This window comes from Solenopsis invicta, chromosome 8 (genome assembly GCF_016802725.1).
Source record: "Solenopsis invicta isolate M01_SB chromosome 8, UNIL_Sinv_3.0, whole genome shotgun sequence".
NCBI lineage: Eukaryota > Metazoa > Arthropoda > Insecta > Hymenoptera > Formicidae > Solenopsis > Solenopsis invicta.
Genome location: NC_052671.1, coordinates 17,381,917 through 17,394,730, shown reverse-complemented (window position 1 = coordinate 17,394,730; position 12,814 = coordinate 17,381,917).

Here is a 12,814-nt window from a genome sequence, read left to right as displayed (position 1 = left end):
TCTCCTCGCTTCTCCTGCTATGCGGCTTCTTTAAGCCACCAGATGGCAGGTCCGCTATCTCAAGCGACCAATCGCAGGCCGTCCTAGAGATCACGAGGCCTGAGGGGCCAATGTGGTCTCGCGCTCAGTTTCGCGGGTAACTGCAGCCAATCGGTTGCAACGGTACGCAAGTGAAGGCGATACGCAGCGCCATCACGCTCATGTCCTAACCTAATGTAGGATTCCGCACGAATCTACAGGGTGTCGCTTACAGCTCGGCCATGCTGCAGGATATGTTCGTCCCGAACATTAAATCTAGCGTAAAATAAAAGAAATGAAAACAAACGAAATATTGCCTTCCTGCAGAATAGCGTTGCTTCTTCTTAACTTTATAAGTTATCACAAAAACTTTGGTATTGTTTAAACGAGAAACGGTACTGGGTGAGAACCCAATGAACAAAACTAAAGTTGATACGCTTAAACTAACGAATGTGCTTAAACTAGCAGGAACAAAATCATAATACAAGATTTATTTAAAAGTATACAACAACTTAGATGTACTTAAAATTATCGGAAACGGGAAATTAAAATAATGAAAGAGATCAAGGATACTTGAGGCATCAATTGCGCCCATCTCTGTTATATGAATATGATTATTGAGTTAAGGGTTTAACCCATGATTTAATTCGGTCTGGTGACAGAATAGTGTTCAAAGATCTGGAAGTTAACCCAAAACCAGGAATGTCTTGAATTACATATCTATTCTTGTTAAGAACCTTAGCTACTAAGTAAGGACCTTTGTAAGATGGTTTCAATTTACGGTCTTCACCAGGTTTGAGAGTGGTATCTCTAATCATGACAAAATCACCCTCCTGGTAACGCGAAGGAGTTTTATGGCGTTTGTCGTAATATTCCTTATTATACTGCTTGATCTTATTGGAAGCATCTACAGCAATCTCTCGGTTTTCAGTTCTATCGTCATCGAGATTGATAGATGATTTAGCCAAATTGTTAAGGAATTGAACTAGCTGAGAGTCGGACTTATTCCGCCCGTCATACCTTAATAAGAGTTTCGAGGGAGTATTCTTAACAGACGAGTGAAAAGTATTATTGATAACGTATTGAACGGTAGACAGATGGTCTGACCAATTCAGAGGGTCTTCAACCAATTTTCTCAAGGAAGATTTTAAGAACCGGTTGACTCTTTCAACAAGGCCATTAGACCAAGGCGCCGCTACGGCAACTAAACGGTGTTTTATATTTCTTTGGATCAAAAAATCAGTAAAATCCCTGGAGGAAAAAGCCGTACCGCGATCAGTAACCACCTCATTCGGATTGCCAAACGCGTTAAAAGTTGGAGTCAAATGGTTAATAACTTCTAATGTACCCGTCGATTTGCATGGAAACAAACAAGTAAAGCGCGTACATGCATCGACCAGTACTAAAACATGTTTGATTTTATTCCGAGACTCTATCATCGGACCAAAGTGATCTAGGTGAACAATTTCGAATGGTAAATGAGGCGTTCCTACATATTGAATTTCACCTTCTTTGATGTTACACGAAGTGTTTGTGAGTAAACACGTCAAACAATTTTCTATGTGATTCTTGATCTTTTTTCGCATCGCTGGAAACCAATAGTTTGCCAGAATACCTTGTACGGTTTTGTCAAATCCGCAATGGGCCGACTCGTCATGGTAACGACAAATTATGTTGAGAACCATACAATCTGGTACATAAAACCGGGGTTTATCATCGAATTTTTTGTAGACTAAACCTTCAAACAAAGTAAAATGTTCATGCTCATCAGTTTCGAGGTGAGAAACTATTGCTCGAATATGCGGATCAGCCAATTGCCTGATTTGCAATTCACGTTCAAGCGGTAACGCGTCAACTGCCGCTACTACCCGACTAAGAGCGTTCACGTGCGCCATTCGCTCCCTTTTTCGATGAACAACTTTAAACTTATAGTTCTGTAACCTCACTGTCCATCGCGCGATACGCGAATTGACGTGAGCTTTATTCAACGCGTAGACAAGCGCGTGACAATCCGTGATAACGGTGAATTCAATACCGTAGAGATAAATGTGGAAACGTTCCACCGCTTTCACAACCGCGAGCATCTCGAGTTCGAAAGAGTGATAGCGGCTTTCCGCATCATTGGTTGCCTGACTATAGTACGCTACAGGCGTCCACTTGCCTCGATCCTGTTTTTGAAGGAGAATCGCTGCCAAGGCAATCGAACTTGCATCTGTATGCAACTCAGTTTCGAGACTAGGGTTGTAAATGCGTAAAATTGAATATGAAATTAAAACTGATTTCAGAGAGTTAAACGCGAGGGCACAGCCATCATCGAAATTAAACGGAATTCCTTTTCGCAAAAGGTTATATAAGGGTTTAGCCTTAGCAGCGAACTCGGGGATGAATCTTCGGAAAAAGCTTACAAGACCGAAGAAACGCTGAAGCTGTTGAACGTTCCGAGGAGATGGAAAATTGCGCACTGCATTCACGTGTCTCTCACTCAAAGTTATACCTTCTTTAGAAATTTGGTATCCGAGGTATTCGATACTTTTCTTTAAAAATTTACATTTATTATAGTTAACTTCAAAATTATACTTCTTAAGAAGAATGAGTACTTCTTTTAAAACTGTTAAATTCTCTTCGACGGCATGTGAAGGAATTAAGATATCGTCTATATACACCAGCACCTTGTCTTGGCGTATAAGCGGTTGCAAAATGTGTAAGAGTCTTTTTTGAAACTCGGCCGGGGCCTCACAATACCCGAAAGGAAGTTTCAAGTATTCGTATTGACCATCCGGAGTCGCAAAAGCAAAATATTTAGTCGAATCGCGATGTATATCTATTTGATGAAAACCATCGCGTATGTCTAGCAGAGTCATAACTTCAATTCTATCACCGATTCTGGCGATACAGTCTTCTATCACTGGAAAAGGATAATGCTGTTTGACCGTTCGGTCGTTGAGTGGCCTAAGATCCACGCACAAACGCAAGCTTCCATCTCGCTTTCGCACCGGAACAACGCGAGAACAGTAGGGAGAGCTGCTTTCTTTAATTATGCCCCGCGCGAGCAGGTCATCAATTATTTTTCTTAATTGAAGGCGCTCCATCCAAGCGAATCTTCTTGGCGCAAATGCGAAGGGAGAATGATCTTTCAAAGTGACGGAGACGCAATAACCGTCTTCGACTTTAATTACCTCGGTATTAATTACCTCGTTAATGATTTGAATCACGCTCTGATCGGCTTGATAACCGAAGTCCGTTTGTATTTCGATCGCGGGCGATGACAGAAGGTTATCTTCAATAATGTCCGCAGAAGCGACTTCATTAAAAAATTGAATTCGATTTGATGCAACAGGATCAGAAGGATCGTATAACAATTTGAGATTGTTAGCAGTTATAAAATCTCGACCTAAAACCGCATGAGTTGACCATCCCGAATTTTTAATCAACTTAAAATTGACTTTGAAGAGAGAGTTAAGCAATGGTTCTAACTCGATATCCAGACTTACTTCCCCGTGAGTTGAAATAATTGAATTATTAAGAGCTTTAAAGGAAACCGTATTGTGAGTAACAACATTCGAGTCCTGACTTTGAATATTTTCTAAAGCTGAAATTTGCAAGAAGGAAACCGGGCTACCGGTGTCAATCAACGCGAGTAAATTTGACTTAACGCCGTTAACCGCGACAATTTTTACAATTGTATCGCTTATCTTAAGCTCGTGCTGCAGATTGGTCTCGACGCATCCTACAGTCTCAGGCTCCCCTGGTGATGAGGCAGCGAGCACCGTTGAAGTGACTGGATCCTCAGCAACACAGCCGACCTGCGACGAGGCAACCTTAAAGTTGGCAGATGAGAGTGATGATTTGGAAGACGCTGGTGCAGTAACCGAAGCTGTGGCCTGCTCCCTTCTTTTGAGTTTAAAGCAGTCTTCTTTGCTGTGGCCTCTGGCTTTACAGTAACCACAATGTAAATCCTTGGCGTCCTTTGACGTCTGGTTAGACTTCGTAGGAGAGGAAAGCGAGACTTTGCCTCTCTCTTTTTTAACTGGCGGAGGAGACATCCTCTTCGACGTGGTAGCGTATGAGCTGGTGATCTCATACATGAGATCTAAGAAGTCGTCAATCGTTTGAGCTCTGAGAGCAGCAACTGTGCCTCTCAGTGATGCACTGCTAATGCCGTTGATCAAAAGCTGGATGCAATCACGCTCAGGCAGTTGCAGCGGATGCATAAGCTTCAATTTCTGTCTAGCATATTGCAGGAAGCTTTCTTTCAGGAAGTTCCACTTACGGGCGTCGACATTTTGCATGGCAAAGTGAATAGGTATTTTACGACGGAATTGATTAAAGCGGGTTTCAGCAAAGCCCAAGAGCTGGTAGCTGGCCCGATATTCATGTCATGCCAATCCTTAGCATCATTGGCAAGTTTCTGAGATGCAGCCAATCTTATGACTTTATCCGTCACACCATGAGTATCGGCGATGAATTCCACTTTTCGAATCCAAAGTTCAACATCTTCCTCCTCTGTTCCACTGAAAGAAGGAATCTGAGATGTAAGCAGTCGCACGGCTTGTCCTGTTGATATGTCCGATAGATGCTGATCCTCACTCTGAGTTGAGGTATTAAGAGGCGAAGGCCTTGAAGGTCCTGGAACCTGCGCACCGGCGGAATTTCCAAGATTCAATTGAACCAACAGTTTGATTTGTTCGGTTAGCTGCTGAAGAGATTGCTGCAGCGTAGCATTGGAGACATATGAAGGTGTTCGTTGATGAAGAACCACTGTCTGGGTTGCCTGTGCCCAGCAGATCCAAAGGGCCGTATCTTTCTAGATGAGCCACAAGAGCATCAATACAGCGAGTCGGATCCTTGTGCGTCGGTAGGCCATATTTTTTAAGTTCGGCGTGCAACTCTCCCACAGAGAGCCCTTCAAGCTGCTGGCGATCCATCCTGGGTTGAGAACCACTTGCGAGGACACTCGCGAATCCGCAAGACCGAATGCGCAGCGACAAGATTGAACACGCACCGACAAGTTTGAACACGCACCGGCAAGTGTGAAACCGACGCACACACCCTTACAAAATGGCCGCACTTTCGAGACGTTACGAAAGGCGAACACGCGGTCGTCAACGCTGGCTGTATTGCAGCAGCGGGAAAAGTCGAATAGACACGACGACGCTAATGCTCGGTAATGAACGCTGGCTGAGACAAAGCCGCGGGAAAAAGATGTAAACACAACGACGATTTTCCGCACCGAGCCAATGGCGCGAGAATGCTGTCGCGTGTAAAACGTAACACAACGCGGAACGGTGGCGACGAAACACCAAGGCAAACGGGCTAGCTGTCCGTGCTGCCTATACAAAACCGAGTAGCGTAAATGCATTACGGCGAGAATACCGTAAACCGGTGAACACTGCCCCATACACGTGACCGTGTGGAAAACGTAACGCGTGTCGTAGCGGCCACGCTCGCGTCCTCGTGAAACCGTAAACCGGGGAGAACTTGAAAACGAGGCACGAACTTTAAGAGCACACCGCGAACACGAGAGAACTTGACTTCTGTGCAGGCTTCTTTTATAGAACCGTTGTGCTGACAAGGGCAGAGGAAAACGAGAGTGTATCCCACTTCTGATTTACTTTGGCTATAAGGCGGGGAAACTAGATTTGTCAGGAACCGCCACGGAATATTTAGGAAGCCAGAAAAGAAAGGGCAAAAGGATGACACTTGCAGGTCTCAAGAAATATACGTTTATATATTAATGACCGAATGTACAAAATGTCCGTCAACGACGGTTGCCGCACAAGAAGTGCCGCTTCTCCTGCCATGAGGCTTCTTTAAGCCACCAGATGGCAGGTCCGCTATCTTAAGCGACCAATCGCAGGCCGTCCTAGAGATCACGAGGCCTGAGGGGACAATGTGGTCTCGCGCTCAGTTTCGCGGGTAACTGCAGCCAATCGGTTGCAACGGTACGCAAGTGAAGGCGATACGCAGCGCCATCACGCTCATGTCCTAACCTAATGTAGGATTCCGCACGAATCTACAGGGTGTCGCTTACAATTCTTTGGTAAAATTATATTTGCCGATGCAACATTCAGGCATGGCCTTCACAATGCCCGATTCTTCCCCTGTGGAATGTTATCGTTCGCGTGACGCAATCACTGTCAAGGTTATTCTATAAGAGACTAAATGCAACTTGTAAAACTAATATACGTTATAACATGGGAAAGGTTTATAACGAGATAAACTTTTTTTTATACTTTTCAGATTTTTTTATTGAGTATGTAATACATCGTGTACAATCATTTTATTAAGTAGTTAATGCATCGTATATAATAGTATCAATAGCGTAAGCTATTAATTCGCACTCAATTTGCGAACTCTTATCGTAAAATTTGCGCAATAATTCTGCCGCGTCCGGTTTGTTCATGGCAAAGTTTTGACGCAAAAATGTTACAAAATATTTAAATTTCTCAGTAGTGGTTGCAATGCTCTGATGCAGCGTATAATATACGTGTTCCACACAGTGCTCAAGTTCAAACATGAATAGCATGGTTATAGGCTTGAGGTAAATACATGCATCGAGTAAAGATAACTTAACAATACCTTCATCACGCAATTTCACGAGTTGCACGGTAAGGTCATGAATCGGTAACGATGGTGCTTCGGTTGACTGGACGAATCGCTCGAAATCCGCACGTTTATCTAACAGAGCTCTCCACGTTCTGTATGGTAGGACAATCCGGTTGCCGCGTGTATCGCCGAGCGATATCTCCACGGAACAGATCCCACGTTGATTGCTACATCAATCCATTTGTAGGAAGTTGATGTTAGCGCAAAACTTCTGCCCAGTATACGTGGCGTATATCGTATATTCGAAGACGCTCTGAAAAAAAGAAACGGATATGAGTGAAATAAATGAATAAAATGTAAAGTCTTTATATCGTATAACAAAAGAATACTTTTCACGCGCCTCGGTTGGAACGTAATAGTTTGCCATTGTATGTATTTCAAGAGCGATGTCAAAAACTGTTCAAACGAGCGACTGATGCAATACTGATCGCCAAATGGTGATGTTTGCAGTTATTAATGTTGTATTGGGAACGTATAGATGGAGAGGGGATAACTTCCCCCAACTCTCTTCAACAATTTCATCGGTAGCTTTGAACATGTCCCGACACGTTTATTCTTCTGCATTTTGTATAGGAGAGGGGATAGTTTCCCCCACTCGTTCCAACAATTTCATCGGTAGCCTTGAACATGTCTCGACACGTTTATTCTTCTGCACTTTTTATAGGAGAGGGGATAGTTTCCTCACTCTTTCCAACAATTGCATCATCATCGTCGGTATCACGACACGTTTTCGCGACAACGTTGTACAAGAACAAAACGTTATACATAACGTGCATGGTATACGTGAAACGCTAAATGAAACATGAAAAAACATTGGAGAAACGTCGATGTAATAGAGAAAAACGTCGATGTAATGGAGGGGAAAGGAATATAAAACGTATATTACATATGTTTATTCATGTAATTGTGTCCACCAATTGAAAAGTTTGAATACATTTTGTAAAGCACAATGTCTATTCGTACGGTGTTGTCCACATTGAAAAGTATTAGCATCATCCAGATTATTGAGAGAATCCACGTATTCGTAATCCACATACAGGCTCTCGATGCATGCGTATTCTCGCCGATCGTCCAGAATTAAATCCCTCAGCTATTCTCGTTTCTCGTGCCCTTTGACGTACACAATCTCCCTGTTGTCATAATTCTCAGCACTCAGTACTGCAGTTGTAATCACTTGTTTCGCTTTCCGGTACGGAACTACTCCGTCGGTGCCCCATCGTAGTCCATGATGACAGGCAGTGAGCCAGGAAGCACAGGATCTTTCGGATTTCATCAACCAATCCCATGGCTGGGGACTGTCAAAGATATAATGCGCGAGAACGTTTCCCCCTCTTAACGCCGCAAATTCTTTTACGACAAAAACACTTAATCGTCCAAGGGGAGAACCTTGCACATCCACAAACGTCGGCACGGACATGTCGCAGTAGAAACGAAGACTGTGGTTCACGTCGATGTATCGTAAAGTATATATGCGTGAAATTAAGTGATTTTGCGCACAATGTTCGTCAACGGGTTATACTGAATCACGCGATCGCGTATTATAAGGCCATAGGCGCTAATATTTGCCGGCACGTTAGTATTAGTCTCGAATTTGAATCGCACGTCGATGGTTGCGCTTTTAATCGATTCGCTTTGTCGACAGCAGTCGATCACGGTGAATGGACCGTTGTATAGAAACTCCGTAATGGAGAGACTTGGCTGGAGATTCTCGTATCCGAGGTAGGCTCTGCAGAAACGCGTGTACATGTCGTACAGAATAGCCCATCTGTTTTTACCAAAATCCAAATTCATATCCTCTCTCGGATAACACTCAGAGTTCAGATAGAGTTTCACATTAGTCAAATTGCAATGATCGAATCGACTCGGGTCCTCAGCCATGATACTTTTTCGACCGATTTGCAGAGCGAAGATGACGTATCGCGGCTTTTCGAGCTGAGTAGCGGTCTTGATTGCCCACGAATGTTTGGTCGTGCGTTGCAAAAGCGGATACTCGTACAAATCCCACGAGCGATTAGCCATGCTCAGGTAACGTCCGCTCTCCAATGTGCAGAGCATCGAAAGTTTATTTATCTCGCTTAATGACACATGTGGCATGCGCCATTGAATCTTAAACAACTGGAGCAAGGGTTCCAACGCCGAATTGCCCGTCAGACAATTGTTATCGTTGCGCGTTCGTATCAAGATCAACTCGTGACGCGCGTTGATTACTATGCGTTTATAATCCTCGCAGAATCCCAAAAGCATATTGAGCGGAACGCAAAGGTTGAAGAAGCCATCATTGGTAGTCATTCGTTCTTCCCAGCCAGCCTTTCGCAGAACCACGTTATTATCGTATGTCAGCGTTACATAGTTTTTCAGCGTGCTGGAGTTATGGAGCGTGAGACCGAGTTCATACTCTCCATCGGTCAAATCTATTGGCGGTGAATAATTTGCAGCGAGAACGCTGCTCGTTCCACTGAGCGTTAGTGTCAACGACATGACGGAGAAAGCGCTCGACTTACACTGAAAGTCTGCAGCACCACGTCGATCTTTTTAAAATTTTACTCTTTGAAGAAAATGCAAGCACATTTGCCCACAAAAATTCTGAGCGTATGTCTGATAGGGCGTTCGGTTGTACTCTATCGTAACATTGTTTCCGAAATAACGCACGAGATCTTGAGGCGGTCGCAGATTGCCAAAACTATCGAAATATTTGACGCGGTTGCTCCTCTTTGCAAACGCTACCCAATGAGTACCAGGCCCCATGGTATCATCTAGATTAACGATGGCGCTCTCGTTTTAACGCACGCCATTCGACGGTAAAGCATCGAGCATGAAAACACCTCTAAAATACGATATGCGGTTACGTCTCGCCAGCTGTTTCAACTGCATGTCAGTAGTCACGCCTGTGGGCATTCTTATCGTCTTTTCGACGTTTTTTTTTTCTTCTTCACTGATAAACCTTGTCCACTTTTATATGGGCCCAGGTACAATCCTCGTCCGTCTTTATATGGAGCTAAATGTAGACCGCGACCCTGTTCCATCGCGCGATTGTGGCGTTGCTGCTCCTCGAGCTGGCGTCGCGCGGCTTTGTTGGTGTTTATCACTTTCGCTACACCGGCTGCTCCTCTGACTAATGATCCAATCGCGCCCAAGATTGGTAGAATTGGCAACATACCACCTCGCTTCACCGACGGAAGTATTCGTTTTTTCTTTGTCGTTGTTTTCCTCTTTTTCGCCTTCATACCCATGTCGATCTTGATCTTGGCATTCATCGCTGCCCAAACGGCTGCAGCGGCGGCTCTCTCACCGATAGTCGAATCTCTCGCGATGACACAACCCAGCGCTTTGACGGCGAGCACTCTGTCGGCTGCGTGTCTATCGACGAGTTCGTTGCTAAGAGAGTACGCAATATCGTGTTCGCGGCACACCGCGTTCAATGGATTTACACCTTTGTCACCTCTGGCCAATCGTTTCTGCGTGCCCGGACCGCAAAACTGATAACCGGGGATATGTAATTCGAAAGGAAGCGCGTTTATCGCTCGATTCAGCAGACCTCCGACGCGACCTTTGCTCGACGCTGACATTCGCGGCAGTCCTTAATTCTTGGCGCGGGACCGTCAATGTGCGTCCGCTGCCACGGCTGATTGTGATGCTCGTTGCAGCGACGATACGTTTGAACCTCAGGATCCGCCTGTATATGTTTCGGAAGCCGTGGCCAAAGATGATCGATGTAGTTGCCGCACACGCGTAAAAGTACAATCTCCGGTATATACTCCAACTGCTCAGTGCTCAGATCAAGAACATGGCAGGGAGATGACAACGCGAGAAACATTCTTTCGCTAATGAGCGCTTCAAGGTTTCGCGCGTCTAAATATAGGTGCTCGAGGTGTCACGCGAGTTTAGTGTTAAACATGAAATTCGTGCGGCAGTCGCGTACGATACGCTTCACAAACTGCGACGAGAAATTGCGAATAATGGGGGAGAGCGCGCAGTTGTGGAAACACGGTGAAATGCTGCCGAGTACCATCCGTGCCATAATTGCGGACCCATCTTCGTGCGGCAAGACTTATAAGTCTGCTTGAGAGTCCGCACGGTGTACGTTTTGAGAATGTTTACGTATATTCAAAGTCGCTACAGCAGTCAAAATATCGATATCTCGAAAATCTGTTGACATCGATCGATGAAATTTGATTCTTTACGTTCTCAAATAATAGCGATGTCGTTCCGCCAATCGAAGCTCGTCCGAATTCGATCTTCGTCTTCGACGACGTTGCATGCAATAAGCAAGATGCGATCAGAGAATACTTTTCAATTGGTCGCTACTATTCAGTCGACAGCTTTTACCTATGTCAAACGTACGCGAGGATACCGAAACATCTGATTCGCGATAATGCCAATCTCCTAATTCTGTTTAAACAGGATGGTACTAACCTGAGATACGTTTACAACGACCACGTGAACACCGACATGTCGTATGACAAATTGTGCGCATTGTGCCGTGATTGTTGGCAGCGCGAGTACGGATTTCTAGTGATAGACAAGGATAGCTCGCTCACTAATAGACGATACAGAAGAGGATTTAATGAGTTTGCGGTACCGCGGAACGATTAATCTTTCTCGATACGTTGAACAGAGACTTTCATCATGGCTAATATGTAATCGCGAGAAACTCGCAAAAGAAATTGAAAAGACGAGCTAGGCTATCCGCAAGAAGCATCGCGCACTAAAAACCGATAAAATCGAGGAGGATATCGCGATGGAGAGACGTTTCAAGCCTATCGTCGAACCTCTGAAACAAATTGTCGAGGAATCCTAGCCGATTAAGAGAGAGGTTAAAGACATCAAGGCAGAAGAGTCAAAACATACTAAGAAATATCACATGGATAGTGACGACGACGGCGACGGCGACGGCGACAGCTATGGCGACGACGACGACGACGACGATGATGGAGCATCTCACGAATATTCAAAATTAACATCGGGAAAAAAGGAAACGTTCTAACGTCGCGTTGGTTTTATCTGTGCTTCATTCTACAATGATAGAATCGCCAGGACCGTCGACAAAAACACCTACGATTGGAGCTGCAAAATCAACGAATAAGGTTCTCGAGGACGTCTACGAAACCACAGACGATTCATTCGGAACAACTGTTGAACATCAGATGCAAACGTTGGAAGGTCGTAAAACGTTGTCGCAACATTTGGGTCCGCTCGGTCAAAAGTACATCGGCGAGTTCCTCAGCGGTGGCGGATCGAAGAAAAGTATAGACACCATATATGGCGTTTGTTTCGACAGGGACGGAATGATGCTTGGTAATAAAAAGTTTGACGTGGACATCAATGATAACATTCTTATCGATGGCGTGCGATACGCTGGCACACCCGGTCTTTATGAGTTGATTTTTAAAAAACTGCCCGATGATTTCCTGTATAAGAAGGACGATTGGCAAAAGTACAAGAGCATATTGTTGGCTACAAACGTACATAGACGCAATTACACCGCGCAAAGTCGACTACGGGGCAACAGAGGATACAGGTATAGATACGTGATTGCGCTATTAATGTCAATTGAATCTACACCAAAGAGAAAGAATAAATCCGGAAAGGAAATACCTCGCGCTATGATACCAAACGATAATAAGACCGATTATGTGCACTGGGACGATCCCAACGAGCTGGTAGATTGACTAGGATTACTCGAAGCTTCATATAGAGCGGGCCACGACGCTTATGCCAATGAGATGCTGTCCATCATCGAGGAACTTCGCAAGGCCGATATTATTATAAATTAAATCGCGTATCCGCAAAACTAGTCAGACGAGAGGCTGACTTTGTTTGAGAAGGACGTGCGAGCATTGTGTTAAAAAATGAGTGGCAAGGATGAACGTCGCAAAGACGGGTACGAACGTTTGACGAATGATTTCGAACGGTTCTTAAGTAAACAACGAGCCGTTGGGGAACGGTTGACGGATAAATATCACACTGCTCAGGATTGTTATGGAAAGACTGAAGACCGTGTAAAGGATGGATATTGTACTGCTGTAGATCAAGTGAAAAATGAGTATGAAAAATTATCTAATCGACAGAAACCGGAAGACGAAGAATGGTTACTGAAGGATGATAGAAAATAAACGAAGCTGATATACATTACATCGGGAGTTTACACAAAACATGAGTTCATCGAAAAGAATTAGCTCCGAGAGACGAC